The sequence below is a fragment of the Ceratotherium simum genome, chromosome 4 (genome assembly GCF_057802395.1).
Source record: "Ceratotherium simum simum isolate JZ-2026a chromosome 4, ASM5780239v1, whole genome shotgun sequence".
NCBI lineage: Eukaryota > Metazoa > Chordata > Mammalia > Perissodactyla > Rhinocerotidae > Ceratotherium > Ceratotherium simum.
The window spans coordinates 22913606-22940062 of NC_141903.1; the positions used below are offsets into that span (position 1 = coordinate 22913606).

The 26457-nt window shown below is 40.7% G+C and overlaps 1 long non-coding RNA gene across 1 annotated transcript in view; it reads right to left on the reverse strand.

Annotated features, from left to right (window-relative positions):
- LOC147917212 (uncharacterized) overlaps positions 1 to 10899 on the reverse strand; it is a 41883-nt gene extending 30984 nt beyond the window's left edge. The window contains exon 1 of the long non-coding RNA XR_015551925.1: positions 10668 to 10899. This is a non-coding gene — a long non-coding RNA (uncharacterized LOC147917212). The remainder of the gene's footprint in view (positions 1 to 10667) is intronic.
- Between the last annotated feature and the right edge of the window lie 15558 nt (positions 10900 to 26457).

The window sequence follows — 26457 nt, forward strand, 5'->3', positions numbered from 1 at the left end:
TTACAAATGGAGATTTCCCTTACAAATGTAAATGTCTCTTATAAAGGATAACTTCTACTTTTACTTTGTTTTCAGAGCTTTCCCTATGTTTGCAGTTTTTAAAAGTAACCAGCCCAAAATAATCCTCACACCAGAGACACATTTTGGGGTGGCCAATTCTGATCTCCTACAACATGCACCTTCTCTCACAACAATGCCATAAGGCAGGTACTATTATCATCCCCATTTGCTCAACAACACACAGAATTCACACGTAGGTGGTCTGAATGTTCAGAATCACTAAGAGAACAGAGAGAGTGAAAGGTCCAGAACAAAGGCAGACACTGAGAGAAGACACACACACATTTATACTCACACATATACACTCACACAGACACAGAATTCAGGCCCAGCTATATCAGCACAGCCTCAGGCATCCTCTTGTTCTTTGTCAGGTGCTGGGCTCTCTCTTCTTCTCCATCCTAAGGAGACAAAAATCAACCCCTCCCTCTATAGAAATAACCTTGAGGAGCAATTGGGCTTGGTAATACTTTAATTGGACAGGAGCCTTCCTAATGTGGCCTCCTGAGAACAGCAGGGATGCATTTCCTCCTACCTTTTAGAAAATGTACCCTCCCTAGATTGCATTTGAATGCTCTTAGGGAAATGCCAAAGAATCACTTTAAATGCTTTCCACCAGCAGGTCAGCACTTACCCACTGGACAGCTCCCCAGGAGCCCCATTCAGGTTCCCTTTCAGTTCCGTCTGGGTCTGCTCCCTGCCAGGCCCGGGAGAGCAGGGAGCAGTGCTGATCTAGGTGGACAGAGGTGTGGACAGTCCCTGCCAGCAGCCCCTCCCCACTCAAGGTGGGCAAGCAAAGCACTCAAGGCTGGCTGAGGCTTCGAGCCTGCAGAGTCTGGGAGGAACGCAGGATTCTAAGGGGCGGGGGACATTCCAGCAAGAGAGAACGGGGGAAGCAGGGTGCAGAGACCCACTGTGAATCTCAGCTTCCTCATCTGTAAAGGTGGGAGTCTCAGCTCTGCCTCTCCAAGAAACAGATAACATGTACTGAGCACAGGCACTGGGCTGAACACATTTACACATTATTTTAAAGAACACTAGTAGGTAGGGATGACTGTCCCCACTTTATAAGTGACACAACTGAAGTTTCAAAAGATAAAGCTGGTTCATATAGCTAGTCCTGTTCACATAATGACTGTCCCCACTTTATAAGTGACACAACTGAGGTTTCAAAAGATAAAGCTGGTTCATATAGCTAGTCCTGTTCACATAACTAGCAGAACTATCACTTTCCAAATTCCGTGCTCTTAGCCACTAACTGGCTTCCCTTGACTTGTGACTTGTGCTTGCGAGGATAGAATCGGCAGTGGGGAGAGAAGGGCAGAGCCAGCAGCGTGTCTTCATAATTCGGAAGCAGTCAACCCAATCTAGCTGGAATTCTGCGGCCTGACCGCCCCCAGCCCACCCCTGAATTGTCTCCTAACCCAGCTGCAGACTTCTCAGAACCATTTGCAGGATCCTAAGACAGGAGGCTTAACCCCCGAAGGCCTCGGGTACCATCAGCCCAGCAAGTTCACAGAGCTCTGGAACAAATGTGCTGACAAATCCATAACCCATGATCATGGCTAGAGATTCTTAAAAACAGAAATCTGATGCTGAGGGAATTGGTAAGTAGAAAGTGGTATCAGAGTTTAGGCTTCAAATGCCTCTCTAAAGAACAATAGGAAACACCTGCCTTAAAGCCCCATCGAGTGGAGCTTTACGATAAATTTGGGAAAACCTCTTTGAAACCCTTTCTGTCTCCCCATCCTCTCTGCTGGTAAGAATCACTCACACTCTCCATTTAGTATTTTCTGCTTTGCCCTCATACAAGCATCAAGGTGAGCTCTCTCTCTCTCCATTTGTCCTTCGTGAATTCTCAAGGTTCTCAGCAGAAGAACACAAAAACAGCCATATATCCAGTCCTCTGTGGGAAAAGAAATCCTCATGCACACGTCTCAGAAACAGAAAGCTATGCTTTTATCTTACATTAGATCAGGTATGTTTCCAGTTACAGAAGAGAACAACCAATATCTTAGAGCTAATTGTAAGTCCAATGTCAGCTGGGTTCTCTCTGTCCTTGTCATCCACAGAAGATAGAATGTAAGCTCCATTAGGGAAGACAGTTTTGCCTTTTCTTTCCCCACTGCTGTATTGCCGGTGCCTAGGATAGTGCATAACACATTGTAGGTATTCAATAAATTTTTTTAAGTCTTTCAGGCTCCATCCAGACCTGTGAATCAGCAACTCTGGGAGTGGGGCCTAGCACTGCGTGTTATAACAAGCCTTCCACACAATCCTGATACACTGTCATGTTTAAAAACCACTGAACTATGATATAGGTCTGCACTGTTCAGTATGGCAGCCACTAGACACACGTAGCTATTTTGTTTTTATTGAGATATACTTGATATATAACATATTAGTTTTGGGTGTACAATATAATGATTTGATGTATGAATATACTGCAAAATAATCACAATTTAGTTTAGTTAATATCTACCACCACACATAGTAACAAAAAATTTTTTTCTTGTTATGATAACTTTTAAGATCTAGTCTCTTAGCAACTTTCAAATACATAATGCAGTGTTAACTATAGTCACCATAAAATACTTTTTAATAAATAAACAAAATTGCCTCAGCACGCACACACAGACGCACACACACACACATATACACACACACCCTCTGAGGTAGGCAGACTTATAAGACGGCCCCCAGTGATTCCCACTTCCTAGTATTCCTGCCCTTATACAAATACCCCTCTCCTTGAGTATGGGCTATGCCTAGGGACTTGCTTCTAACCAAAAGAATATGGCAAAGATGATGGGATGTTGCTTTCATGATTCGATGTCACTTTCATGATTAGGTTACAAAAGATGGTGCTTTCTGTCTTACTAGTAAACTCTCTCTCTCTGGTTAGCTTTTAAAGATTTTTATTTATTTATTTTTCCCCCAAAGCCCCAGTACATAGTTGTCTGTCATAGCTGCACATCCTTCTAGTTGCTGTATGTGGGACGTCTGGTTAGCTTTGATGAAGCAAGCTACCATGTTAGAAAAGTCCACACGGGGGGCCAGCCCCGTGGCTTAGTGGTTAAGTGTGCATGCTCTGTGACTGGCAGCCTGGGTTCGGATCCCAGGCGTGCACCGAGTCACCACTTGTCCGGCCATGCTGAGGCGGCGTCCCACATACAGTAACTAGAAGGATGTGCAACTATGACATACAACTATCTACTGGGGCTTTGGGGAGAAAAAGGGAAAAAAAAAGGAGGAGGATTGGCAATAGATGTTAGCTCAGGGCCGGTCTCCCTCCGCAAAAAGAGGAGGATTGGCATGGATGTTAGCTCAGGGCTGATCTTCCTCACAAAAAAAAAAAAAAAAGAAAGAAAAGTCCACATGGCAAGAAAACAAGGGAAACCTTCAGCTACTAGCCAGTGAGGAAACGCAATCCTTAGTTCAACAGCCCTCAGGGAACTAAATTTTGCCAACAATCACACAAGTGAGCTTGGAAGCCTAACCTTCCTCAGTTGAGCCTTCATATGCGACCTCCACAATGGCTGACACTGTGGCTGGAACCCTGTGAGAGATCCTGAAGCAGTACACCCAGATAAGCAATGCCTGGATTCCTGACCCACAGAAATGGGAGATGATAAACACGTGTTGCCTTAAGTTTTAGAACTATTTGTTACATAACAACAGATAACTCACAGTGTGAAAATCCAAAACCTTCCCTGAGATTTTTGAGCGAATCACAGACTGCTTACATTCTCCTGTTCCTTCTGGATTTCAACTCCGGGTTTAGGTCTGATTTATGGACCATCTCACTCTTCCACATCCACAATCCCTAACCCATACTCCCTCGATCGAGCCATGAATCTCAGTCTCTTCCTTATTTCCCAGTTCTCAGAGAGCAGCTACAGTTCAGCAGGGCAAACCACTTCAAACTGAATATTAGATGTCTATAGCCGACAGTTGGTGCCGCACCCAAATCTCATCAGGCCCTACATTGTAGTGCAAGACGGTCCAACTTCCTCCAACCAGAGGGCTTCCTCTGGCGGCAGAGCCAGCTCTGCCTACTCCCACAGGCCAGAAATGCTAGACAATTAACAGTTCCTGGAAGCAGTCTTCAACCAATAATTGATAGATTTGGTGTATAAATGCCCAGATCCTTCCCTTCTCAGGTGGAATAATTCTGAGGCACCTCTTCTACAATGATTTCCAGAGTTAACCAGTGGAATTAAGTTCCAATTACTCACAGTGGTAAAAGAAACTTTAAAATGCACCTTATGTCTGAGAATCTAGTGTAAAACATAGTGACTATAGTTGATAACACTATCGTACCATTGAAATTTGCTAAGAGAGTAGAAGTTATAATGTTCTCACCAAAAAAAAAAGATAATATGTAAGGTGAAAGATGTATGGGGGGAATCCTTTCACAATGTATATGTATATCAAATCACCACAGCCTACACTTGAAATATCTTACAATTTTATATGTCAATTATACCTCAATAAAGCTAAAATACACAAATTTTTAAATTTTACATTTTAAAATTTAAAAAAACACAGCTTATATTGGCTGTCCTCCCTCCCTTGCCTTACTTCCCCACTCCTCTACTGGTGCTTCATAGAATCACCTCCCAAATAAACTACCTGCCCTCAAATCCTTGTCTCAAGGCCTATTTTGGGGGGAATCCAACTTAAGACATCTTTGTTCTTAAAAGTCCCTGTGCACTCCACTTCTAGGAAATTCATGCCAGCTCCTCTACTCCAGCTTCGTGCCATCTCATAGCCTCCTTTCCCTCTTCCACCTGTGCCAGAGACTGCTAGTTGGCCTGAATATTTGTTCTCCCCTGCTCCCTCACTTATAGAACCCCTGGTTTTTACAGGCACACGATCTGAATAAAGACTACATTTTTCAGTCTCCCTCGCAATAAGGTGTGACCATTTACATTCTGGCCAATGGGATATAAGAGGAAATAGTTTGTGTTCATGGTTCCTGGGAAATGTCCTTAATGGGCAGGATGTGTTCTCCTCTGCCCTTCCTACCTCCTGCTGGCAAGAATGTGGATCTAATGGCTGGAACTCCAGCAGTCCCTTGGAACAAGAGGTGATCCTGGAACAGGATGGAAGTAGCATAGATCCCTGCCAACACCAGCTAACTATAGCCCTTTACACACGAAAGAAATACCTTTCTAGCTTATTTAAGCTGCTGTTGCTTTTCTTTTCTGTTACATGCTGCAAATTCTAACCCAAGCTGCTATAGCCTCTGATCTCTCACCACACAATCCTATTTAATTTAAATGTAAAGCACTTTATCCATCTTTTTTTGGTGACCCATAACCTTAGAATCTCATCTCCTCTGCCAAGTGGCTTTTCAGGTTATTTCCGTAAGGTAAGATGAGAAACTATGATGCCAACTAATAAGATAATATTTCCCTACCCTACATAATCATAATGATTTTACCTCTCCGCATGACATTTATGCCAGACACTACACCCAATGCTTACATGATTAACTCATCTTTATGAATTCATATTTTTATTTTGTAAAAATAGCAATTTATTATGCCTTTTCTTTGTAGACTGTATCTCAATATACTGAACTAGTCAATGAAAAAACATTTTCATTATATAAGAATTTCAGTTATTAAACTATAAAGAAATGGTAGAATTGGAATATTACCATTTTGCACCCCCTAGTGAATTATGAATCTATGTAATGACCTTCAGAGGCTACTGAAATCATTAAAAAAAGAGAGAGAGAGAGACCATATTTAAGTGCCTCCCAATGGACGAACACAACACCTATAAAGTAGTCTTGCAAAAACAAATCAAATATGCATGTAATCATGCCTCTCACTCCCAATTCACAGGAAACACAGGGACAGAGAAACATGTTACATGACACCACAGGGATGCACTCAGCAAAATACAGACTGTATACAGGAAATAATGTGGTTTCATCAACAAAAATATTTCAAATTAGGAGGAAGATAGGCACAGATGTTAGCCCAGGGCCAGCCTTTCTCAGCAAAAAGAGGAGGACTGGCATAGATGTTAGCTCAAGGCTGATCTTCCTCCCAAAAAAAGAAAAAAAATATTTCAAATTAAAAGCATGATGATGGAGGAACCTATAGATAAAAAGAAACTTAAGAAGGAGCCAATGTCAGTGAAGTGCAGAGTACAGACCGCCAAAAATCTTCTCCATAAAAGCAATGAGAACAGTGGCAGAAATTGTCCAAGTCAACTGCAAATTAGCCAAAAGCTTACAACAGTCTGGTGAGCATTTATTCAGGATAAATTATTAAATCTCAGTAAGAACAGTGAGCTTCACGGTATTTTAATTTCCCCTAGTCTCATCCTCTCTCCCCAGCTCAGTGGTGTCTGGAAACTGATAGCTTATAATCGTGGTGAAAAGCAGCAACCTAGCAGCAATAGAAGAGGGCAAATGAGGTTGGAGCTCCTTCAAAGCCCCATTCCCAGAGAATGGGTCCCTGGATGACCCCATTTGAAAGTCTGTTTTTTGACCTGAATTGGTGCTTGACCAGTTTGAACAAACTTAGCCCCAAGGGCATCTGTTGAACACAATTGTTTTTTAATGTCACAGCTGTTGTAGGGGGCGGATTGTGGAGATAACACTTGGAGCAAACAATAGGCTAACCAAAAAGCTTAAAAGGAAAAATATGGAAAGAGGTGTCCATAGTTGACTTTGAAAAGCTCTGAAATATTGCTGCAAATCTGGAAGGCCACATGCATGCATATACAGAATTGTGTGCATGCTGAGAAAAGATTTGAGAAGGTCCTAAGTTCTCATCTCTGGATAACATTGAGGCTCTATTAAAGCAGGAAGTTAGGCTAAGGAAAGCTGTAAACTGCCTGGCTGAGCATTGAACATATGCCCCAAAACAAACACAGAGTTCCTCAGCAAAGATTGGGAGACTTATTGGTTCCAGACACTTAAGAAAATCTCTATCCAATCATAAGCTAACCAAACAGAGACTTCAGTGGCCACATATCACAAATAATACAAACTGTACAGAATTTGTTCCCCCCAAAATTACTAAACAAACAACAACAACAAATGGCAGTAACAACAAATCTTCCTCTGGGAAGGAGAGATAATCTGATTTCCAGAGTTGCCACATTATATTATTTTAAATGTCCAGCTTTCAACAAAAACAAAATTAAGAAACATGCAAATAAACAAGAAAATATGGCCCATACACAGGAAAAAAGCAACCAATAAAAACTGTCCCCGAGGTATCCCAGATATTGGATTTACTAGACAAAAATGTTAAATTCAAAGGAAATTACATTTAAAAAACTAAAGAAGAGTAAGAGGACGTCTCACCAAATAGAGAGTATCAATAAAGAGATAGATACTATTTTTTTTTATAATTTTATTTATCTTTTCCCCCAAAGCCCCAGTAGATAGTTGTATGTCATAGCTGCACATCCTTCCAGTTGCTGTATGTGGGATGCCGCCCCAGCATGGCCTGACAAGCGGTGCGTCGGTGCATGCCCGGGATCCAAACCCGGGCCGCCAGCAGCAGAGCGTGCGCACTTAACCGCTAAGCCATGGGGCCAGCCCAGAAACTATTTTTTAAAAGAAGCAAATATAAATTCTGGAGTTGAAAATACAATAACTTAAAAGAAAAATTCACTAGAGGACTCAATAGCAAATGTGAGCAGACAAAAGAAATCATCAGTGAACTTGAAGATAGGTAATTGAGACTATCCAGTTTGAAGAATAGAGAGAAAAAAGAAAGAGGAAAAATGAAGACTCAGAGAACTGTGGGACACCATCAAACGTACCAACATATGCATAATGGGAGTCTCAGGAGAAGAGGAGAGAGAAAAAGGAGCAAAAAGATTATTTGAAAAATTAATGCCCAAAAACTTCCCAAATTTTATGAAAAACATTAGTCTACCCTTCCAAAAAGCTCAACAAACTCCAAATAGGATAAATCAAAGAGATTCATAACTAGATACATTATAATCAAAATGTCAAAACACAAAGACAAAGAAAGAATCTTTGAAAGCAGCAAGAAGGAAGCAACTTGAATGTATAAAGGATCCTCAATCAGATGAACAGCTGGTCTCTCACCAGAAACCATGGAGGCCAGAAAGCAGTAGGGTGACATATGCAAAGTGCTGAAAGAAAGACAATTAACCAAGAATTCTATATTTAGCAAATCTATCCTTCAAAAATGAAGGAGAAATGAAGACATACCCAGATAAACAGAAACAGAAAATTTGTTACTAGCAGACCCACCTTATAGGAAATACTAAAGGGAATCTTTCAGGCTGAAATGACACTAGACAGTAACTCAAATTCACATGAAGAAATAAAGAGCATCAGTAAAAGTAACTACATAGGTAAGTATAAAAGACAGCATAAAAGTACTTTTTGCCTGTAATTGTTCCTTTCTCCTATTTGACTCAAAATGCAACTGCAAAAAGTAATAATTATAAAACTTTGTTGATGAGCATACAATGTATAAAGATTTAAATTGTATGACATTAATAGCACAAAGGAGGACAGAGGAAATGGAACTACATCGGAGCAAAGTTTTTGTATATCATCCAAATTAAGTTAGTATTAATTCAAACTAGATTGTTATAAATTAAGATGTTAATTGTAATCTCTAGAGAAACCACTAAGAAAATAACTCAAAAATATAACAGAAGAAACAACAAAGGAATTACAATGGTACTTCAGAAAATATCTATATTTAACAAAAGAAAGCAGTAATGGAGGAACACAGGAACAAAAAATATATGTAGGAAACAAAGAGTAAAGTTGCAGACTTAAATCACACCTTCTCAGTTATTATATTAAATGCAAATGGATTAAACATTCCAATTAAAAGGCAGAGATTGGTAGAATGGATTTTTTAAAAATGATCTGACTACATGCTATCTACATAAGAGCTACACTTCAGATTCAAAAACACAAATAGGATGAAAGTAAAGGATTGAAAAAGATATACCATGCAAATAGTAACAAAAGAGAGCTGGAGTGTCTATACTAATATCAGACAAAATAGACCTTAAGACAAAAATTGTTACTAGAGACAAAGAAGGATATTTTAAAATTTCTAGTTTAATCAATCAAGAATACATAACAATTATAAAAATGTAGGGGCCGGCCCCGTGGCTTAGCAGTTAAGTGCGCGCGCTCCGCTACTGGCAGCCCGGGTTCGGATCCCGGGCGCGCACCAACACACCGCTTCTCCGGCCATGCTGAGGTCGCGTCCCACATACAGCAACTGGAAGGATGTGCAACTATGACATACAACTATCTACTGGGGCTTTGGGGAAAAAAAAAAAAAAGAAAAAAGGAGGAGGATTGGCAATAGATGTTAGCTCAGAGCCAGTCTTCCTCAGCAAAAAGAGGAGGATTAGCATGGATGTTAGCTCAGGGCTGATCTTCCTCACAAAAAAAAAAAAACAAAAAAACAAAAAAAGAATCAACACGCTCTGGGTGGATTCAGACAGTTAAAAAAAAAAATAAATGTATACACCTAACAACAGAATCCCAAAATACAAGAAAGAATGGCTGACAGAATTGAAGAAAGAAATAGACAGTTCAAAAGAGAGTTAAGAGACACATCAGTCAAATGTACTGCATGTACCTCATTTGGGTCCTGATTCAGACAAATTGTGACTATATCTATTTACACATACACACGCATGAAAATCAGGGAAATGTGAACACTGATTGATATATGATGATATCAAGAAATTATTGTCAATTTTTTAGGTATGATAAGAGTATTGTAGTTATGCCTAAAAAAGAAAGACTCCTTTTCTATTAGAGGTGCTCTCTGAAATCTTTTTAGATAACTTTATATGAATGTCTGCAATTTGCTTCAAAATATCTAGAGGGAGGGAGTGGAATGTGAGGAATAGATAAAGCAAGATTACTCACGAGTTGATAATAAATGTTGCTGGGTGATGTGTCCATGGCAGTTCATTTTATTATTCTCTTTTCTTATTATTATTATTTATTTTCTCTTGTCTTATGCATATATTCAAAATTTTCCATAATAAAAGGTTTTTAAAAAGGCACAACATAGTTACCTGACCATCCACTCTGAGAGATGCACTAGGACCAGGAAGACTAATATTTGTCCATCCACTCAACAAACACTTGTTAAGCATTTACTAGGAGCAAGTCACTGGAATAAACATGCTCTCCAGTAGGCACAGATAAAAATAATTATAAACAAAGAGTGGAAGACATGTCTTAAGAGAGGCCCAAATGCAAGACTATAAGGAGTTAGGTAGGGAGAAATAATTACTGACAGGAGACAAGGGCAAGCCTGAAATCATAGAGTATTCAAGTAGGAAGAGTCTTTACCACAACCATCTTATTTACAACTGAAAAATCTGAGCTCCAGAGAGAGCAAGTAGCTTTCCCCAGTTACCACAGAAACATTCTGACAGAACTGGGATTTATTTTGTTCTGTAACTAACATTCATTGAGAGCTTATCATGTCCTGACAACTTGCCAAGAACTTCACACATATTATTTCATTTAATCCTCACAAAGTATTCCATTATTATCTCATTTTACAAGGGAGGAAACAGAGGCTCAGAGAGGTTAAGTGACTCACCCAAGTTGACACAGCCAGGAAGTGGCAGAGCTGGGTCTCAAACCTAGACGGTTTGTCTCCAGAACCTTCTCTCTTCCCACTATACTGGGATTTAATCCAGGGTTCCTTCTACCACTCTGTGCTAGGTCATGCTATAACAGGATGTACAGAGAGAGAGAACAATGGATATTTCAGGCAGAGGAAATGGAGGAGATTAAACGAACACTAATACTTTGTCCTACAGGGCTTTCTAGGACTGACAAATGAGCACTTCGAGAGAAGAAGCCTATCATATTAATAATTTTATGTCGCTGAACAAAGGTTGCATTCATATAAATGCACAAAATTTGCCCACTGTCACCATTTTCTAGACAGTGCTGACTCCTCGCTCTGGTTTTCTGCACTTGACAATACAAAGCCCAGTTCTCTTGACCCTGCTGAGGGTCACTGAGCCTCCTCAGGCAGTTCTTCCTGGCTCCCAGCCAGACTGCAGTGCAGAAGGCTGCTGGGGCCAAGGCCCTCACATGCGACCCAGCCCTTTCCTCCTCCCAGAGGGGCTCTGTGGCATCACGGAAAACTGGGTCTCATCCCCAGCTCCAGCCCTACTCACCAAGTGACCTTGAGCAAGTCATCAACCTGGGCCTCAGTTTCCCCATATGTCACAGAAAAGGGGTTAAACCACATGAGCTTTATAAAGGCACATTCTTCTCTGATAAGGCATAATTCCATGAAATCAAAAAAGATCTTTCTGTGTTATATCAGTGAGGTCAGGGAGGGAGAAAGACACTTTAAAAAAAATTCTCTATTAACAGAAACAAGAAACTTTATAAACCAAATATAGAACTGAAAATTAAATATATATATAACATACATAACAAAATAAATATACATACGTTTATTTCACTATAGAGTGTTGGAGTACAGCATTATTTTATGCCATTTTTGGACTTAGAATATCAGACAGACTAGGGTTCATAGCCCAGCTTTGCCAATCACTAGGTATGTGACCTCACTGATTATAATAATAACAATAATAATAGTTAATAGTCATTGAATACTGCCTACATGTCACAAACACAGCACTCCTCCTCCCTCTGGGGCAAACCACTTAAGCCTCATTACCACATCTATAAGGACGAATGGGAGCACACATCACACAGTAGCTGTAACATTACAAATTCTCAGCAAACACTTTTTAAAGTCATATCATGTTATTTTGAACACTGTGTAAGCTTGTTCAGAACAATTACTCCATTAACTTACAGGCTAATGCAAAGTTTGTAGCCACCTACTGTGGAAAAAATCTATTCAAATATGTTTGTCTTTACTTTTATTGAAAACTACTATTTTTAAATGTCATCTTATATCTTCCGGGTTGTTCATTCCAGCAGCAATAACAACAATAAATGCATTTCCCACTATAATTCCAAAATAATTTCTAACAAATTCAGGTAGCTTATCATGAGATGTCACAAAAAGCAGATGAGAAAAATTAAAACATTTGTGAAAGGGGTATGCTCCATTGAAAGCTAGAGCCAAAAACTGAGGAATTTATAACCATGTGTATCATGACTGATGCTCAGTTGCTCTTACCATGCACCCAAGCGTCAATGAGACTATTTCCATCACTATGTGGCTATGCTTTTTCAATTGGATTATATATTTTAGTGATTCAATTACAGAATCAGAAGAGCGCTTAGAGAGCGACCAGTTCAATCCCCCTCCTGTTCCAATCTCTATGTTCAGAAGAGAAAAATGAGAGCCCAAAGAACCAGGCAATCAGTCAACTATTACCTCTTGTGCACTTAGCATTATTTGCTAGGCTCAGTCTAGGTTCTTGGGATACCTCACAAACAAAAGAACACCAAAGAGAATCCCTGCCCTCATGGCACTCACATTCTGGTGGGGAGAGGCGACCTGTCCTGGCAACGCTTCAGGCCAGTGGCAAAGCTAGGTCACCCAACTCCCAGGCCTAAGCTAGAACCTCTACACCCAACGACCAGATACCTTCGTTTATCTCAAAGTTTGAATCATACCTGTGGTTAAGATTATTCTTCCCACATTTTGCCAACAAGACTTTCAAAGCTTTCCTTCAATTCCAACTCTTTGGCAGAGATGTAAATTTCTGATTGCCAGATCCATCTGGGTTGACTACAGTAGGCTTTAGCCTATCTAAGGAAACTAGATAATATAATGTCATGGACCATAATAATTGTGCCTTACAGCATGTGTAATGCTGTAAAGTTCACAAAGTTTTTTGGAATCATTTGGGAGTTGGGTATCCATGCTAGCTACTCTCATAGTACCCTGTGCTTCCAGTATAGTATTTCTCATATTGTATTTTGTAAATGCTTATTTTGTATCTCCCAATCTAAACTCCAAGTTCCATGATGGGCCAGGGGCATACGTGTTCCCCATTAGATCAATATATAGCCCTAAGCCTGACACATGATTGGTACTTGATACATATTTATAGGTTGCATGAATGAATGATCTATTTTCTCTCTGAATCCTCTCAATGAGCCTTTGAAGTTGGTAGAGATTACTATTCCATTTTACTGGCCTGAGAACTGAGACAAAGAAAGTCCAGGTCACATCTCCAAGGTGACACAGATGGTCATGATAAAATCTGATCTCCTGACAATCACCCAGTGCTTTGTGTTCCTCAAAGACTAGAACCACATTTATTCCATCTCTGGGCCCTTTGCAGAGTTGATCACAGTGTCTGGCCCCTAAGCAGGCAGTAGTAAATGTAATTATTAAAAATTATTATTGACAAAACAGACTTTAGTAAAAAACTGTCATAAGAGACAAAGAAAGACCTTATAAAATAATAAAAGGAAGATATAACACCAGGAAGATATAACAATTATATGAACTCAACATCAGAGCACTTAAAATGTATAAAGCAAACATTGACAAAACTGAAGGGTGAAATAGACAGCAATACAATAATAGTAGAGGACTTCAACACCCTACTTTCAATAATGGATAGGACATCCAGACAGAAGATCAATAAAGAAACAGAGAGCTTTAACTATACCATAGACCAAATGGACCTAAAAGACATACACAGAACATTCTACCAAATAACAGAATACACATTCTTCTCAAGTGTACACAGAACTTTCTCTGGGAAAGACCACACTCTAGGTCACAGAAGAAGTCTTAACAAATTTAAGAAGATTAAAATCATACCAAGTATCTTTTCTGACCACAATGGAATGAAACTAGAAGAAATGGATAAATTCCTAGAAACATACAACCTACCAAGACTGAACCATGAAGAAATAGCAAGTCTGAATGGATCGATAACTAGGATGGAGATTGACTCAGTAATCAAAAACCTCCCAAAGTCCAGGACCAGATGGCTTCACTGGCAAATTCTAGAAAACATTTAAAGAAGGATTAATGCCAATCCTCAAACTCTTTCAAAAAATTGAAGAGGAAGGAACACTTCCAAACTCATTTTATGAGGCCAGCGTTAATTCTGATACCAAAGCCAGACAAAGACACCACAAAAATAAATAAATAAATAAAAACACAGGCCAGTATCCCTGATGAATATAGATATAAAAATCCTCAACAAAATACTAGCAATCCAAATCCAACAGCACATTAAAAAGATCATACACCATGACCATGTGGGATTCATCCCTGGGAGGCAAGGATGGTTCAACATACAAAAATCAATATGATACACCACATTAACTGAATAAAGGATAAAAATCACTTTATCATCTCAATAGATACAGAAAAGGCATTTGACAAAATTCAACACTCTTTCATGATAAAAACTCCCAACAAACTAGTAATAAAAGGTACCTCAACATAATAAAGGCCATATACGAAAAGCCCACAGCTAACATCATCCTCAATGGTAAAAAACTGAAAGCTTTTCCTCAAAGATCAGGAACAAGACAAGAATGCCCACTCTCACCACTTCTATTCAACATAGGACTAGAAGTCCTAGCCAAAGCAATTAGGAAAGAATAAGAAATAAATGGCATCCAAATGGGAAAGGAAGTTAAATTGTCCCTGTTTGCAGATGACAAAGTCCCTGAAAGGCTTCTTCCAAGTCTCTGCTCAGTTCAAAGTCTGCTTGTCAACTTTCACAGGTTCCTGCAGCTTCATTCCATTTTGGACACTCTTTTCTTGTGGCTTGTGTATGAAAAACTCAAGCTGCTGCTAATCCTCTGTTTGCAGACGAACAAAGGAAATGCTTTTTGTTCAGACTAAAACTTCTGAAGAAACAAGCCAGGGCTGACATGGGAGAGCAGCCTGACAGTCAACACAGGCCAAGTAAACAGCCTAACTATTAACAGAACTATGAGAACTATGGGAGGCACCAGAACTCTCCCACATGCCAGAAAACAAAGCCCCAAACCAAGAGCACCACAGCCTGGTGACAGAGTGTTGGAAAATGCTGCTTACAAATCAATCCCCAGTCTTTGTTCTGTTTTCCAAATCATTTAGCATGGGAACTTCTGCTACATTGGACCTTCCATTATGAAAGCCAATTCCAAATAGTTCTGACAATTTGTGAGTGCTATTTATTGCAGTTTATGACCTCTACAAGGGAAAAGTTTGGAGCTGCTCTTTAAAATCCAACACTTTGTGTGTGTGTGTCTGTGTGTGTGAGGAAGAGCAGCCTTGAGCTATCATCTGCTGCCAATCTTCCTCTTTTTGCTGAGGAAGATTAGCCCTGAGCTAACATCTGTGCCCATATTCCTCTATTTTGTATATGGGACACTGCCACAGCGTGGCTTGATGAGTGGTGTGTAGGTCCGTGCCCAAGATCCAAACCTGCGAACCCCAGGCCACCAAAGCAGAGTACACGAACTTAACCAGTATGCCACCAGGCTAGCCTCGCCAATACTTTTTTTTGAATCTTCATTCATTTAGCAAATATTTACTGGACACTGACTCCACGTCAGTCACTGAGCTAGATTCTGGAGATAAAGCAACAAACAAAACAGAAATGGTTCCTGCGCTCAGGAAATTATAATGTAGTGGCACAGACAGACAAAAGCAAGTAGACAAAGAAATAAAATAATTACTAATTGCAGTAAGCTCTACAAAGGAAACAAATGAGGAGATGACATGGAGAATAATAGTTAAGTTTGAGGAGAGAAGAGGCAACATTTTAGCTGAGACTCAAAGAACAAGGAAGGAAAGCCATTAAAAGAGATGCGGCGTTGTATAATTCCATTTATATAAAATGCCCAGAAGGGCTAATCTATAGATACGGAAAGTAGAGTAGTGGTTGCCTAGGGCTGGGAGTAGGAATGGGGAGTGAATGTAAGTGAGCATGAGGTTTCTTTTTCGGGTGATGGGAATGTTCTAAAATTAGATGTGGTTGGTCGTTGCATAACTCTGTAAATATGTTAACGTCATTGAATAGTATATTTAAAACAGGTGAACATTATGCTATAAAATCATCTCAATAAAGTGATAGATGGATGGATAGATGATGGATAAATGGATGGATGAATGATGGATGGACAGATAGATAGATAGATAGAAATAGACAGACAGATGAATGGATGGATGAATAGGTAGATGATACAAATAGAGAGAAAAAAAATAAAGAGACAGAGAGACCAAGACAAAGAGAAGAAAGCCCAGGGAACAGTCTTTTCCGAGGCCCTCTAACCAGCACTCACCAAGCTCTCACATGCTTCTCTTGGGTTGGTCAAGATTCTGATCCCTGAATTAAAGGGACTCCATAGGAGAGGACAGAGGGTTTTTTAATTTTCCTCCTCATCTTTTAGGTTGCTTTGATTCAAAACAGAGAACATACATTAATTACTAAGAGTGCTACTTAATCTGATCCTATCTGCATTACAACAAACTGTTCCTGAATTCTGGGTCAAATAACAAGAAAGAGAGAAACGGGGCGGGGAGGGGGGCGGCGAGGAGGGGGATGGTAGGGGGCGGGGCGCAGGTATCATCCCAAGTGGAGGGAGCAGCATGTACAAGGGTTCTCATTTGGGAAGGCGCTTGGTGTGTGTGAGAAACTGAGGGAAACCACCGTTCTGGATGCAGCAAGAGGTAGGAGAGGAGAGGGAAGAGAATGAGAGGCCAATCACGCAGGGCCTCCTTGGCCATGGTAAGGAGCAAGGTTCTTCCAACTCTGTAAAATGGACTCACTCTATCCGTCCCTCAGGTTATTCATGTTTTGGTGAAAAAACAAAAGGCAGAGTATAGAGACATGACTCATATTTGAAGTTTTATAATGAGCTGCCCCACACTTTCTCCCATTTGCTCTGCCCAACTCAGAGAAACGGGTTTTACTAACTTCACTTATCAGATGAGCAAACTGACACACAGTAAGTTAAACTGACTTGCCCAGGTTGACCAGCTATTAACATGGGACCTAGGAATTACCTTTATCTTATGACCAAATTCTCCCCACTTTTCAAACATCTGGCTTACCAAAATCCAGATTACCAATCTCCCTGTATCAGTGATCTATTGCAGCATAACAAACCTCCTCAAAATGTAGTATCTTAAAACAACCCTTAATATTGCTCAGGAATCTATGGGACAGCTAGGTGATTCTGTTGATCTAGACCAGACCCAATTGACCTTCATGGGGCTTGCCCATGCGCCTGCAGTCACCTGGCTGGTGAGCTGGGATCCAGTTGGTCTCACAAACATGTCAGGAATTGGCTGACTGGTGGCTGGGGCAAAGGAAGTGATCGGGCCCCATATCTTTTATCATGCGACAGGCTAGCTGAAGTTTTTTTTCGTGGCAACAGTAAGGTTCCGAGAGAGCAAGCGGAAGCATGCACTGCTTCTTGAGGCCTGGGTTTAGAATTTGCATCCATCTCTTCTGCGGCATTCTATTGGCAAAAGCAAGGGACAAGGCCAGAACAGAATCAAGAGAAAGGGAAAAAGATCACACCTCCTGACGGAAAGAGGTGCAAAGACACATTGCCAGCCCATGAACACAGGGAGGAGGGAAGGATTTTTTCAATCTGCTAAAATCCCATTCCCACAAATAGGAAGAGGTAAATTGCCCCTAAAAGACTAATGATCAGGAATTATTCCTGGAGTCCCACTGTCCCCTCTGGTCACTGCCAGGTACTCATAGACACCTCTGGTTGTGAGGAAGCAAGAAGAGGATGATTGTATCTGTTCATCAGTTTTCCTGCCCCTCCCAACACCTCTTTCTTAGAGAGTCTTCTTCAGCGCCCCGGCCATAGCTGATCAGATGGATGGAAGGGTAAACATTTGACTCAGCTGGCCAAAGATATTGTATTAGTTTCCTAGGGCTGCCATAACAAAGTACCACAGCTGGGTGGCTTAACACAACGGAAATTCATTTTCTCACAGTTCTGGAGGCTAGAAGTATGAAATCAAGGTGTCAGTAGGGTTGGTTCCTATTGGAAGCTCTAGAGAAAATTTGCTCCATGCTTCTCTCCTAGCTTCTGGTGGTTCCTGGCAATCCTTGGCATCCCTCGGCTTTTGGCAGCATAACTCCAGTCTTGACCTCTGTCCTCACGTAGTGTTCTCCCCGGTGCCTGAGTCTCCTCTGTTTCATCTTCTTATAAGGACTGCAGTCATTGGATTAGGGCCCACCCTAATCCAGTATGACCTCATTTTAATGAATTACATCCGCAAAGACTCTATTTCCAAATAAGGCTACATTCTGAGGTTCCAGGTAGACATGCATTTTAGGGGGATACTATTCATCCCAGTACAGGGATTCTCTGTCTCAGGTCTTTGGAATCGAAACTTGGAAATATCTACTTGTCTTTGTTGGATCTTGAACAGAAAGGACATGTAAGGAGCTAGAATGGTCATTTTCTGCCATGTATGTAAAAGCAGAGAAAGTCAGTCTGCAGAGAGGAAAATAACGAAGCAGATCTTTAGAAAGAAGCAGAGATGACAAATCGTGAAAATCATGCTGAGATAGAGAGATGGACAAAGAGAGAGACAGAGACACTCTGCCTTGGTTTCTGAGGGTTTTCAGAGCCCTGGCTCAGTCCCACATGGGACCAGGTTTCCCCTCCTTCCCTTGAATTCCAAGAGATACCTCTGTATCCTTGCAATAACTTTTCCTCTTTCGTATAAGTTAGTTTGAATGGATTCTGTTTATTTCAACCTAAAGATTTCCATAAAGCCAGAGGTGACTTCATTATTCTGCCAAGATGCTTCTTGTGGCCAGCCAGGCACAGCTGCAACAGGAAGGTGTCAATCATGAAGTGGGAGTCTTGTCCTGGATGTTGCTGCTGTCTCCATTCAGTGTACAATGTTACACATAGTAGTTAGGTTCCCAGGCCAGCCCACAAAAGCCTCTCTAATCTTACAATGCTATTAGCATGCTAACTCAGTTACAGAATAAGTAGATAAGTAGGTAAGTGTATAAAATTGTATAGAAATAAGTCAAACTCATACAATCTCTTTTAGAACCTGCCAAAATTAAGGATGTCTCCTCTTCCTATTCAAACCATTATTTGTTTTGTTTTTAATTTTCCAAGAGACAAAGAGACAGACTCGTCAAAATGTTTTCATTCTCCTAGTCAAAGTGTTTTCATTCTCCTTCTAATCTCAACTAACTGCAGTGCTTAGTAATGCCATAGACATTTTGGCCACTGAGTATCTTGGAAACATGTTATAAGACCATCTTCTCCAAGGAAGAAGCCAGAGCTCACTTTCCCAGCCTCCCTTGCAGCTCAAGGTGAAGCATGTGACCTAGCTCTGCCAATCAGGCATGAGCAAGCCTTCACTTTGGAAATGAACCGCATGAGGAAGCAGGAACTATGTCAAATCCATTCTTTAATGAGTGATGTAATGAGAGTATGTAGATTTGGGGGGCAGTAGTGGCAGAGCTTCTGTGGTCCAGTCCTTAATATCAGCGAGAGTGCCAGCATTTATGCGGAACGATAATGTTGTCCTCATTGTAGCACCCCCATAGTACGATCGGGGCTTTGTTTCTGAATGAATAGCCGGCCTCAAGCTTCATCTCTGGCCTTCCCTGAGGTTCAGTGAGCCTCCTATATCCTTTAATGAATTCCTTCCTTATATAAACCAGCAAAAGTGGATTCTGTTGCTTACAACTAAGAACTCTGACTGGTACAAGATATTTCTGTCATTCTCCTACCTTCTGCCTGAAGATGGGATTCTTCAGCCATCTAGACTGTCCAGGGCCCTGAGCTGGCTTGTCTCACATAGCCACAGATGCAGGTGACGGGACTTTTCTCACCCTTTTCAGTGTTTGTATCTTGAAAGCAACTAGAACTCACCATGGCATACCCCACCAAAACTGAAAGACATGTTTTTCACAATATGTTATTAAGACATAAATGCAATTAAGCATCATTCCTAAATAATGGGGCTTTAAACAATGATTTTTCAGAAAATATGTAATCTACTCCCTATTGTAAAAAAACGCAGTCTATCATTTACAAGAGGCACCAAAACCTTAGCATATCTTGCTTGACAACAGTAGTCATCTTTTAAACTCATCTGTTCTCACTAGAAGGAAAATTTACCACATTTCAGTGACAGGTATCTCAGGTTCCATAAAGGGTATCTTTCCAGGGGTCTTCCACAAGTCAATCCATCTGTATACTTAAAGTAGGTACATTTTTGTGTGTGAATTTTAACACATATCTAATCATGCCACTCCACTGAGTAAAACTCAAGTCATTTTGTACTGACTTTGGAGAAAGTCCAAATTCCTTAGCATGATATGTAAGGCCAACAATGCCTATCTCTCCAGCCCCATGTCTCGCTGTGCTTTAAACTCTATCTACCCTGTGCCTCCAATATCCCCTTCTCAGCCGTACTCCACTCCTTATGGTTCATTCATTGAATGGAATATACTGCTCCTTACTTATGTAGCTTTGTTCACACTGCTCCATCTGCTTGGAGTCATGTTTTATACTTTGTCGAAATGATAAACACTTATCCTTTTATCAATACCTACCACCAATGTCAATTACTCTAGAGTATCTGTATATTCACAGATGGATTTTGTTTTGGCCAGAACTCTTTCATTTGCAAGTAACAAATCATTCAAACTGGCTTTAAAGGGGCAAATGATTTGAACAGACACTTTACAAAAGAAGATTTACAAATAGCCAGTAAGTACATAAAAATGTGCTCAATATCATTAGTCATCAGAGAAATGCAAATTAAAACCACAGTGAGATACTATTTTACATCCATTAGAATGGGTACAATTACCAAAGCTGACAACAGCAATGTTGGCTAGGATATGGAACAACTGGAACTCACGTACTTCGCTGGTGGGAGTGTAAAATAGTGCAGGTACTTTGAAGAACTGTTTGCCAGTTTCTTTTAAAATTAAACATACATCTATCAAACACCCAGAAATTCTATCCCTGGATATTTACCCATGAGAAACAAAAACATATGTGCACAAAAAGACTCATAGAAGTATATTCATGGCAGCCTCATTCATTATAGTGTAAAATGGAAATAATCCAAATACCCACAATAGGAGAGTGATAAACAAATTGTTACATATTCATACAATTGAATACTTGTTAGTGCCGTTGAGTCGATTCCAGCTCCTAGTGACTGCAGAGCAGAGTAGAACCCTTCCCGGTCTCTTTTGCACCATCCTCTCTTCTTCCAGTGCTATCTCAGACAATGCTCCACTGCTATTCGTAGTGTTTTTCATGGCCAATTTTTTCAAAGTGGGTGGCCAGGTCCTTCTTCCTAGTCTGTCTTAGTCTGGAAGCTCTGCTGAAACCTGTCCACTATGAGTGACCCTGCTGGTATTTGAAATACTGGTGGCATAGCTTTCAACATCACAGCAACACGCAGATACCATAGTATGACTACCGACAGACAGGTGGTGTGGTTCTCTGACAGGGAAACAAACCCAGGCCATGACAGTGATAGTGCCAAGTCTTAAGCGCTAGACCACCAGGGCTGGCTTAACTAATTGAATACTACCAAGTCATATAAAGGAACCAAGCACTAATATACACAACAGCAAGAATGAATTTCAAAAACACTGTGCAGAGCAAAAAACGCTATACCAAAAAGTAAAGACTGTATGATTCCATTCATACGAAATTCTAAAACAGAAAAAAATAATCTACGGTGATAGAAGTTGGAAAGTGGTTGCTGAGTAAGGAAGCAGGGGGAAGATGAACTGAAAAAGGACACAAGGGAGCCCTTCTAGAGTAATAGAAATGTTTTATATCCTGTTTGGATGGTGGTTGCTCAAGTTAGATATTTGCGGAAACTCATCAAATTGAATACTCAATCTGCACATTTTTAAATGTAAACTACCCCTCAATGAAAAATAAACTGACTTTTAAAATGGATCCTCTCTATAGAGCCATACATGCGCATACACACAATATTCTTCTATAATTTCAACATGTTCCCAGACCCCAGAAGCCCACACAATTCAGATTAAGAACTCCTGGACTAAGGGACTCCTAAGGGCTTTTGAATACCTCACAATCTCTGAATTCTCTAAAGAAAAAACAGTTCTGGGATCACAATGCAATCACGAAGTTGATGGGGAAAAATGAGTCCCCCACATTCTGTCGATTCACGTTTCACCTACAGCATAAATCAAGAAACACTTACACACGTCTTTCTTGGAAGTTCACTGCAAAGGTCACTGTCTTCATTCTGCCCCCGTGGAGCAGAGGTGGAAGTCAAGGAACTGATCATGAAGACCTACGTGGATTGGAGATGGCTGCCAGCCAGAGGAGATGTGTCATAAGACAAAAAGCCTTGGTTAGGAGTCTTTACCACTAAGAAGCAAAAGAACCCTAGAAGGAATCTTGGAATCAATCAGGCCAACTGCCTCATTTCAAAGATAAGCACACTGAGTCCCAGAGAAGGGGATTGACTAGCTCAAGCTCAAACAGCAAGTAAGTGGCAGAGCCTGGATTAGAACCCTGTCTTAACAAACCCAACTGTTGCGGACCTCATTGTTTTGTTTGCCTAGTGTCTATTTTCTAGGAATTTCTTCTTCATCCCATTATGCACAGGGCTGTAGTAGAAGCTGCTATATTCCTTCAAAGTGACCCACACTACCTGATCTACAGTTTATGGATCTAGACGTGAGCATCTGACTCAGGTTATGCCAATGCGTCATTTCCAGAGAAAGAGAAAGAGAGGGGAGGAAGGAAGAAGAAGAAGAGAAGGAGGAGAGAAGAAAAGATCCCATCTTCTATTAGATGCTTAGGAGCTGTTGGCAATGGCCATTATCTGCCCCCATGGTATGGGAAATCCAAAAGTCAAAGGCTCCCGGGGACTAGGGCTGCTAATGAGTCTCCAGTTTCTTTCTATAGAGTCTCTGAGAGTTCAGAGATAATTCAAGAAGGTGTTCCGTCCAGAAACTATGAAAAACCTGTGGGGAAAATTAAACCTAGGAGCGGCAACTAAGTGGTGGCATGTGAACTAAAAAGGAATAATATCTCTGAAGCTGAGATTCCTTATTCTAAGGAAAGAATGTGTGAAAAGATATGATTGGTCATCATGCAGTTATTTATATTAGCAAAAATGAGAAATCGCCTAAATGTCCAAAATAGAAGTGTTAAATAAATTTTGATGGTAGCCCTGTGATAAAATACTGTATAGACATTAAATATGCTATCCTAGAAGAATATTTAATGATTTGGTCATGGCTTTCAATACAGCTTTCAATATAATGTTAAGTTTAAACAACACAATACAAAACAATATAAAACATAATAATCCCAATTTTGTAAAAATATGGATACCTATTTATATACAAAGAAGAAAGACTAGAGAAGGAGAAAATATGCTAACAGATGTCATCTCCCGTTAGCCAGATTATGGTTTTATTCCAATTGGTCCCTGGTTACCTAACAGAATTAAGGTCAAGAAAAAACAACTTTCTCTACTTCCACCCAATCTGCCCAATTAAATTCAACACAGTAAATGCTAGGTTTCTATAAAAAAAATAAAACAGGACTTATTTATAGGAGTTGTAGACAAATAAGGAAGAATGGCTTCAAGTCTATGCTTTTGTAAATGCTCCATTCTTGGTCCTATGAAAGATGTGTTCAAAACCTAAGCATCACCCTCAAGCTAATGTGGCTAGCGGCGGTGGTAAGGTTAGTCACCCCTCGTGACTCCAGTTTGCCTCGCTGTTGTGTTCCTGCCAAAGATGCTTGTTCTGGGGAAACCAAAGTAGTCCAGGTGGCTCTCAATGTGCCATCTGATCAAACGGATGTGACCTATAGCATCCCAGCCCATTTCCTGGGCTTTGTCTTCTCGTAGTACCCACCTTGCTCCCATCATCACTAGTCTCCCTCTCACCAAATTGTCTCTACAGAAGCAAGGGCAGTTTTCATTGGTTTTTTTACTCATAAGCAGGGGTAATAGTCAAAATATCTAACAACCTAGCTGGCATATCCACCATCCAATCAGAACAGGTGCAGGCAACAGCTCTAGGGGAGTGTTCTGGAGGTCCTTGCTGTGCTGGGCATTAACCTTTCGGTTGTTGGATCATGGGGAGGGCTGGGGCAGCAGGAGTCCTTGGGAGGGATCACTTGGGTCTCAGAACAGCATCTATTACCAACCATATGGATGTAACTCAATATTTTAACAACCAGTATGATCATACCAGTCTACAGTACCACCCATACACTGGGGCAGGAGGGGTCCCTGCTCTGGCCCCCACATTTTAGAAGGCTTCCTATGTCACAAAAATATATTTATTAAAGAACATATGGGCACCTTTGTCCATCATTGTTCCACACTGGCAAGCACGGCCCATTCCCTAAACACCTGCTCTGGAGACCAACACGGTTCAGGCCCCAGGGAACAGTTCTGCTCACCTCTTGCCCTGTGTCCTTAATCAGAAGATAATTGAGTCTGAATGCCATGAAAGTTTGTGGGTTGTGCCTCTGCTGACATTAAAGACAGACAGTAACTCTGAATGCAAGGAGGATTTGTGTGGTGCAAGTGATTTGGTTAGAGAAAAGACAAATTAATTAATTTGTCAAGTCCTTCCACAGAGATAGCATAAACGTGATAGATTCTTGAATAATGAAGCATCGTTTCCCAGTAATGCTGAGTGTCCATTATTTTTGCTTCTGTTTGTGTTCCAATATGTTATTCCAGAGGTATTCACAATTTTGCATGGTATTCATAACTACATGTGTGACTAAGGAATATTTACCATATTAAACAATTCATCTATATGTACTATCATGGAAAGATGGCCAAAATTTATTAGGTAAAAAAATAAGGTGCAGGGGCCGGCCCGGTGGCGTAGCAGTGAGTGCACGCGCTCTGCTTCGGTGGCCCGGGGTTCACAGGTTCGGATGCTGGGCACGCACCAATGCACCTCTTGTCAAGCCATGCTGTGGCGGCGTCCCATATAAAGTAGAAGATGGGCACGGATGTTAGCGCAGGGCCAATCTTCCTCAGCAAAAATAAAATAAAATAAAGTGCAGAACAGTATATACGTTATATTCCCATTTGTTTTTTTTAAGTTCACATACATAGAGATATACATTTGAACAGTCATAGTAAATTCTGAGGGATCTTACTCCATTTCATGCCCTTCTGAACTGTTATAACATTTTTTACTGTTACAGATTACTTTTTCAATTTAAAAAACTAGTATTTAATAAAAATGAAATTCCTTATACAGAGTGAATTTCATTTATCTATATTTTCTAATTTTTCTATGTTGAACATGTATTATTTAGTAACTTCTAAAAAATTCACTTCTAGTGAATTCATAAAAGTTATAGAAGTTATAGTCACCAGTTACTTTCCCTTATTAATTAACCCAATGTGCTTCCACAGGATTTTCTGTCTCTATAGCTGAGACTGTGTGGGCTTCTAGTTTTGCTGGGAAATGAAGCTACTGTGCAAGGTGTGTGTGTATGAGAGAGAGAGACAGAGGCAGACAGAGGCAGACAGATACAGAGACAGGGAGAGAGACAGACAGAGATAGAGAGAAAGAGTAATCACAATGGCTGCCACAATCTCCCTGGATGAGTAAATCCAGAAAAGCAGCAAAGATAACACTGTGAGAAGAATACTTCCTCCTGGAGTGTGCCTGGAGAATCTTCCCGCCATCACTCTCCTCTGGAAATCCCAAGTCGGGGCCACTTAGATAACTGCTAACAGGAGACAGAGAAAGAATGCAGTCCCGGCACGGATGTTAGGTTCCTAGCAGCCCCTTAGACTGCAAGGCCCACTCACATAGCCACCGGCCTGCTAACCTTCCCAACGCCTAAGCTTCCTGGTCATTCCAGCACATGCTGCCGGCCCTCTGGCTTTGTGCACAAGCTGTCCAAAACTCTGAAACCAAAGCAAGAAGTCTCCACGGTTTTGAGCTTCATACCTCCAGCTCCAAATCCCTCAGCCTTCTCTTCAAAAAATGCCTATTAGCTCCATTTCATTTCATCCCATTCTAAAATCCACTAATTCATTTGGGGAAACAGGCCTCTTTTGATCTCTGATTGCCTGGCCATTCACACTTGATAACCTGCCTGGAAAAAAAAGTCACCATTTGCTGTTCCATTTGATATGCCCCAGAGCTTCAATTATGGAAGCCCCACTAGTTGAACAGAACCTTATTCCAATGAGACTAATCAATAAGGGATGAGGAGGGGCAGAGAAGAGCAAGAGAAAGAGAGAGAGAGAGAAATGGAGACAGAGACCAAGAGTCAATTGACACAGAGAGGGAGGAGGTAGAGACACAGAGAGGAGGAATTCTTCAAACCTTCAACAGACAAAGCATCGCCCGAGAAGGTATTCAGCAACAGTCCTGGTTGTTTTCCAACCTCAGACTTGGTAAAATTCCCCTGACACTTCC